Source organism: Poeciliopsis prolifica, unplaced genomic scaffold (assembly GCF_027474105.1).
Source record: "Poeciliopsis prolifica strain line A6 unplaced genomic scaffold, Auburn_PproV2 SCAFFOLD006, whole genome shotgun sequence".
Taxonomy (NCBI): domain Eukaryota; kingdom Metazoa; phylum Chordata; class Actinopteri; order Cyprinodontiformes; family Poeciliidae; genus Poeciliopsis; species Poeciliopsis prolifica.
The window spans coordinates 1996117-2003465 of record NW_026562381.1 but is presented as its reverse complement, the minus strand read 5'-3'; the positions used below and the strand labels follow the sequence as shown (position 1 = coordinate 2003465).

General features: G+C 35.8%; 1 pseudogene; it reads left to right on the top strand.

The window, feature by feature from the left end:
- The first annotated feature begins 2191 nt into the window (after positions 1-2191).
- LOC129360522 (C1GALT1-specific chaperone 1-like) lies at positions 2192-6888 on the top strand (annotated as a pseudogene).
- Positions 6889-7349: the final 461 nt, after the last annotated feature.

Genomic DNA, 7349 nt, shown 5'->3' with positions numbered 1-7349 from the left:
AAAATGGGCAACTTAAAAACACACTAGAAAAGTTCAGGAGGGAAATTGAGCACCTCAATATCAACAACAATGCAAGGAGTCTGGTAGCAGAGAATTAAATGCTTATTAATGAAAATTAACATTGTAAAAAACACTCAGCTTTGACTTGGAGTTATCAAAATCAACAATCCAGCAACTGAAACGCAAGTATAATGCAATGGTTAGATTAAACATGCTCCTGGAAGGCATACAAAGGACGATAATAATAAATACAGAGGTGACATTGAGAGCGAGGACAGAAGAATTACAAAGGCTTGAAGTTAATAACGATGAGCTGTTGAATTCATTTTTTGTTTTGAATGAAAAACTGCAACACATTAATTCCAGAGTGGCGGTAAAATCCAATGAAGGTCCCCCAAGTGAAGAGACCGCAGACAAAAGAAGACACCGAAGATAAAAGCCCAGAAGAAAACTCAAGACCAAATATGTTTCAAAGAGTCAGGTACATTTTGGTTGACATGTACCAGTCAGGAACAATGAGATACTGGCTGCCATTCTGGATTTTCTAAATTTCTCAACAGGATCTTTGGCCGGCACCAGGAGTCTTCGCTGGCGGCAAAGTGTGAACTATGGGGGACACCGGCACTAAGAGCCTGAAAAGAGCGTTGATCCACTGGTTTAACAAGTGGTCCAGTAAATAAATTATTTGTGAAATATTTTTATTGTAAAACTGATTTGAAATGTATTCAATTTAAAATAATTTTCCTGTGCAAGTTTTAAGAAAAATATGAATAGCTTTTGCTGAAGCATTGTGATCTTGGTATTATTAATTGCTCTTTAGTGATTCCCTTATATCAGCAGACATTGTTTTTTTCAAAAATGTCCCCTATCATTGTTTCCTCAAGCAATACAGTGCAAATGTTACAGATAAGACTTTTAAGACATGCAAATTAAACATGCAATTATTCATATAATGCATTTAAAATAAATTATGTTGTATGATATTTATATAGAATAGTAGTTAATTAAGAACTTCATATGCTCTTCTGTATGCAGATCATAGCATGTTTACTTCGGGAGTATTAAAGCAGTTTACCATGTATTTCTCTGTTTTTAATTAACTATGTTCAAGAGGACAAGAGAGAAGGAAAAGTGGAACAGAGAATTATTCAAGTAGAAGTTTAAAGTATACTGTTGTCTTTTCAATTCATCCAGATTCCTTACTGACTATAAAAATACCTTTTATTCATTATGAGAGACTATATAGACACGCTGATGTCAAAATTTAATCCACCTTTTTCCTATTTGTAGGGGAAAATAAGAATTGAGAATGTATTCACCTTCTATACAAGCTGAAGTTAGATCTATAAAATAACAACAAAGTGAGAAAGGATTTGTTTCAAAAAATGAAAAAAGGTTTTGAACTCCTTTCTCCTCATCAAGAGTTTGGCCTGTGAGGCTCTTTGTCAAACTGAAAGCTCTCTAATGCTCTTCAGATCAGTGTGCAGGCCGTCGGGTGATTTATGGTTTCATCTCTTTTTGTCTAAAAAACAACATTTGATGAATCCCTCTGCCAACCAGATGACAATAAGAAAGCAAAGGAGCATTGTAAAAGCTTAATTTTATAGTCAGTGAAATCAAAATAGACTAATTAGCAGACTCATTAAATAAAATTTCCTTGGTGAAACTAGTGTTTTTTTATTCATTTCAGACATTTAATTTGAGGTAATCAGAATGGACACGTACCTTTTCCAATCAGCTCTGTTCAGGATCAGCTGTAGATAAAACTAAAGTGCAATATTAGTTACTGTTCATTTTTACAATGAAAGTTGATGTATTTTTTAAATGGATGTTTGTCTTTTTATGTGTTATTTTATCTGGGTTTTTTTTTTCCTATTTTTTAAACGTCCAGTACTTTTGAACAGTATATTTAGAAAAATTCTAAATATACAGTTGGGGTCTGTTTTTTTGTAATATATTTATCTTTGGGTAGTATTATACATTCTGTGTAACAGTATAAAGGATAAATCTCATATTTTGTTATTTATTAAGGTTTTTGATTAAATATCCACACCATTTATCACTATGAATCAGAGTGTCTGCAAAGAGATACTTAAGTCAAGGCGAGCTGTTTTAAACATCCTGAAGGGGGCAGCACATATCCGCTCAAACAAATGAATGGAAAAGAAGAAGAAGATTAGACTGACGCAGACTGACGTCGGTGACCAACCAAACAGGAAAAGTGTGAGTTGAAAGACAGTCACAGCGAAGGCACCAGCTGTCAAGGCAGGAATAATCCGCTGAGGTACGGCAGAATTAAATCCTCCGTTTTTGTTTTATTTATGTTGCCGAGAAAATCAAAGAGAAAGCCTGAATATGGAGTTAAGTAGCTCGCCGTTAGCATAGGGCTTTCAGCCCGAACGACTTCAGTAGTCGTTTTGAAGTTACCTGTTAGCTTATCGGAGCTAAGTTTAAAACACTAAAACTAAAATATGATCTTTATTCTAAAATTTTAGAATAATTTTTGCCCCTGAATTTAAGACACGTTAAAGAGGTTAAGCGTGGACTAAACTAAAAAACAAATGGTCCGTTTTTGAACAAACTGCTTCAGAGTTTCTTTTTTGAACTTTACTGCTTTACAGTATTTGTGCAGGGACAATCAAACCCGACAATTGTGGTTATTTATGTTTCGTATTACCAGATTTTATGGTTTATTTCTCTAACATGACGAGAAACATTAATTTGTAAGTCTTCATACATCAATGGTTGAATTGTTTAAATGAATAAAAAAAACATTTTATTAAATGTTGTGATTTATATAATCCCAGTTGTTGTAGAAGCTGATTATCTATGAACTCCTGCATCTCTGTAGAAGCCTCTGACTTAAGAATGTATAGGATGCTTGGGGTTGTCTGTAATTTTATTGATTCTATAAAGAATATTTTTTCCACAGTAATCTCCAGATGTAACACGGGTGTTCTTCAAAACAGAACTAGCCTCTTACTTAGGACGTTTAGCATTGTTTATGTGTAATTCAGCCTTTTATGATTTATATTTAACAAATGTAAATCACTCAATAAAACCAGCACAACGCAGAAGGGATCCAGTTACACATAGTTTAATTTTTAGAGCATTACAAGGTGCTTGTCAGTTTTAAGTCAACAGAATCAGATTGGGTCTCAACTTCAGCAAAAATGTAAGAATTTAAAACCAAAATATATAAATAATAAGAAAAGGAATAATTTTGTTAAAGATTGATAATAAATTATAAATGTACATCTAATATAAATTATTAGTGCAATTATATAAGGATTATCATGCAACGTTTATTTACTGTTGGTAGAAATACAAATACTCACTAAATTTGGCCTAAGTTGTCATCATGTATTACATAATGGTGTTTACTCTTAGCCCGTTCCGTGAGGAGCCTAAATAATTATTTATTTAACCATAAGCAAACCAAAAACCGAATAGCTCCCAATGAGCAGTTAATAGCAGTTAGCAGCAGTTAGTATTTGCAGACTTAAAACATCGCTAAAATGGGCAACATTAATAATAATACTTAGAAACGTAGCAAAGTTACTCGTAAACGTGACTGTATATTATTGAACTTGTCTAAAATATATTTAAAAATATAATACTCGTAAAGAAACCGCAGTGCTGATCCTAAAGCTGCTGTTGGTGCCAAACGGTCACAAACGGCAACCGAAAAAAAGGGGGAGGAGCCGTCAGATACTGGTTGCCACGACAACCACCAACTGCCAAGAGCAGCGTCACAACGTAAAACATGTCCGAAGAAACAACGTATTTATTATCCAAAATAAATTCAAAGAATAAATAAATAAAACCCTGTTACACATGTGAATCATAAAATATTAGATTTCATTCTTTTATGACAAATAAACCAGTGTCTTAATAAAAAAATACTTAGTTTTTTTTTTCACCGACAGTGCAGTAAGCAGATATTACCTGGTTTACAATATCTGCTCATAAATAGTCAGGTGTATTTTTAAAATAGTATTAGTAACAGGCTTTTAATTTAGTTTAGTAGCCTTCTGCAGCAACATGTGGGGGATGGGCAAGACTGTACAACCAGAAAACGTGGGTGCGTCCAATAGTTTTCCTTGTATGTTAGTAAAAGGACTTTAAACTGTAGGCGTGGCAAAAAAGAGACTTTTAATGAATGGCTTTGAAACCACAGCCTGTTAAAAAGTGAGTTTCTTAAAGACACAGAGCTGGTTTATAACAGGAAGAGCTTCGTTCTCATTAATGGAGAGTTCAGTTTGTTTAGCAGTTGATTGAACAGTGAATGTATATCCTGCTCTTTATATTTTGCCTTTATTTACAGAGTCATACACAAAGTCTTTCAAGTCACCTGATTATTGTTTTTCTTAAAGTACTTCTAACTTAAGATTTATACAGTATTGGGCTGATCTGTTATTTTTTGGATTAACTGATTTATAATTGGATAGGAAAGGTGCTAAGTTACGAGATTAATTTTAAATTTGAAACAGGTGAAGCTAAAACTATTTCACTTGAGATCTGAAATATTTACAGACAAAGAAGTTTTTTACATTTTTAAATACAAAACGTATGCATTATTTTTAACAGTTTGGTTTACTTACGGTTCTGTTCTGAGTATGTTGCTCTTTCGGAAATTAGAATTTTTTCAGTCTGAATGCTCCAGTTAACAGTTAATTGATTACTAAATCAGTTGACTATTATTTCAGTAATTGATTCTTCAGGATTAATCGTTTTAGCGACCCAGTCATAATTACAAATTTGGCTGGGTGATAAAATGTCCGAGAAGTTATTGCTATGAATAATAAAATTGTTTTGAGACCACTTTAACTGAAAGACATTTTAAAAATATAAAACAACGGAAAGAACTAATAAAATAAATTATAAAGTCTCTGTAAACAAAATGGTCCTTCAAAAAAAAAAGAGCTTGTTGAGACCAAAGTATCAATGTGAAAACTTTTATCATCCAGTTTTTGGTAGAAAGAGAGAAATGTTAAATCAGAAAAATGGAAATAATTGAGTTTGTTTTAATTTATCATGCGTCTGATTTGTTGCAACAGTATTAGCTTGATCTGATTCACCTGAAATGAGAAATAACAACAGTTTTTGTCTTGTCCAGCCGCTGCTGCCATCATGTTGTCGGAGGGAGGCTCTTTCATGAAGGGGATGGTGTTGGGTGGCCTCTTCTGCTTGGTGCTGTCGCTGCTGGGCAGCTTCAGCCCCGTCACCGAGTCCAGGACGGACAGCAACCACCACCATCACGTCAAGGCTGCAAGCAAAGACGAGCTCCAGCAACTCTCTGACAGCCGGCTTCAGGAGCTGAACGACCAACTCCAGGTCTACTGCGTTGTCATGGTGCAGCCCAAAAGCCTTGTCTACTGGGCCACGGCGATGGACACCTGGACCAAGCACTGCGACAAGGCCGAGTTTTACACCTCAGAGGCCTCCAAGGCACTGGAGGCCATAGACCTGAACGAGAAGGACGACTGGGCCAGGTTGCGTAAAGCTCTGAAGCACGCGCTTCGGCTCAGCCCACACCTTCGCCATCATCGAGAACCTCAAGTACCTGGTGCTCACCAAAGACCCGCAGCAGCCGTTCTACCTGGGGAAGGGTGAAGTCCGGGGAGCTGGAGTATGTCGAGTTGAACAGCGGCATCGTCCTCAGCTACGAGGCCTCAAGAGGCTGGCGAACATCTTCCAGGACGAGGACAAGTGTCCAGAGAGAGGACGGCAGCTGTGGAAGCTCAGCGACGACAAGCAGCTTGCCGTGTGCCTAAAGTACACTGGAGTATTTGCAGAGAACGGAGAGGACGTCCATGGGAAGGGCCTGTTCAACAGTAAGACGGTGGACAGCTTGATATCGGAAAGCATGAAGCAGAACCCCAACAACGTGGTGGAGGGCTGCTGCTCCGACCTGGCCGTCACCTTCAGCGGCCTGTCCGCCAACCAGATGCAGGTCATGATGTTCGGAGTTTACAGACTCCGTCCATACGGACACGACTTCCACGACCTATTGACATTTTTTCCTCCCAAAGGCTCAGATAATGACTAGCCTCGCTCGGTCGTTTTGAAGATATTGCTTCTGTGATGGCAAACCTGACTCTAGATATTTGTTTAAGAGACTCGATCCTGGGGGGAATTCTGTATATTTCTAACTTTTTGCACTTGACTCGGGCGGTGCCGGATGTCTGTGGATCTGAGACTGGATCATCTCGATTTGGATTATGGTCCCTGAAGTTTTGTTCTCAATCCTTAAGCATTTTTTTTGTTGTAGAAAAATAATCTATATCTGTGGAGTTCTACCCAATGATGATCAGATTTATTGTTGCACCCTTAAAGCTACAGTATGTAACTTTTATACTTTCACATATTTGTTGAATGTAAAAAAAAAAAAAAAAACAAGAAGGCGGGTCTTAGCTCTGTCAATCAACCACATGTACGCGGCAAAATGTTGTAAGGAAAAACAAATCATCCTTACAGGGAAACCATTTATCTGCTATAATCTGTGGCTATGCTAACTGGCATTAGAACTAATGACAAGCTGTATTGTGGTGAACCTAACGGGTTGAGCATAAGGATGATTGACAGCGCTAAGACCCTCCTGGTTCTGATGGTTGTTTTTGACTGGAAACAGTTCAGTTTTGCATCTGTCTAATGAACTGGTGACAACTTTAATACAAAGAAACATTTTAGTGAAGTTACATACTGCAGCTTTAGTCATGACACAGTTCAGCTGTAATCAAGCTGCTTAAATGATTTGCTTAGTTTTCTGTTTACAAAGAATTGGGTTTTAAATATTTTAGGGTTTTTGTTCTTGATTTATTTTACATTCACCTAATTTTTGTTTGAATAAAAGTGATAGAAATCAATCCTTTAAGGAACTTTTAATATTTTTGTGCATTACTAAATCATTTTCTATCCCCAAAAATGAATGACTTTGATTATAAAAATAAAAATATTACTAAAAATAACTTAAGCATTTAGCAATTACAATTGTCTGACAAATAGTTTTTTCTATTTGGTTTCATGGCAAATTAAACAGAAAAAAACAGCTTAAGCTGGTTGAAACCATGACAAATTACTTCAAGAAATAAATATGGAATATAAACTAAAATAGTTGAACTTCAAACCAAAGCTAGAGAAAAATTCTAAAAATGCAAATGGTGAGAAGAAACAAATATACTTTTGTTTTTAAACATATTCTCACATCTCTGGAGTTTAAATGTTTACGTTATTTTAACATTTATAAATTATATTTCTACTAAAAATGTCTTATTGGGTGGTAAAAAAAAATAAATCCAACATTTCAGTATTCAACTAATGTGTTATGCAAATTACAAGTTATGAAA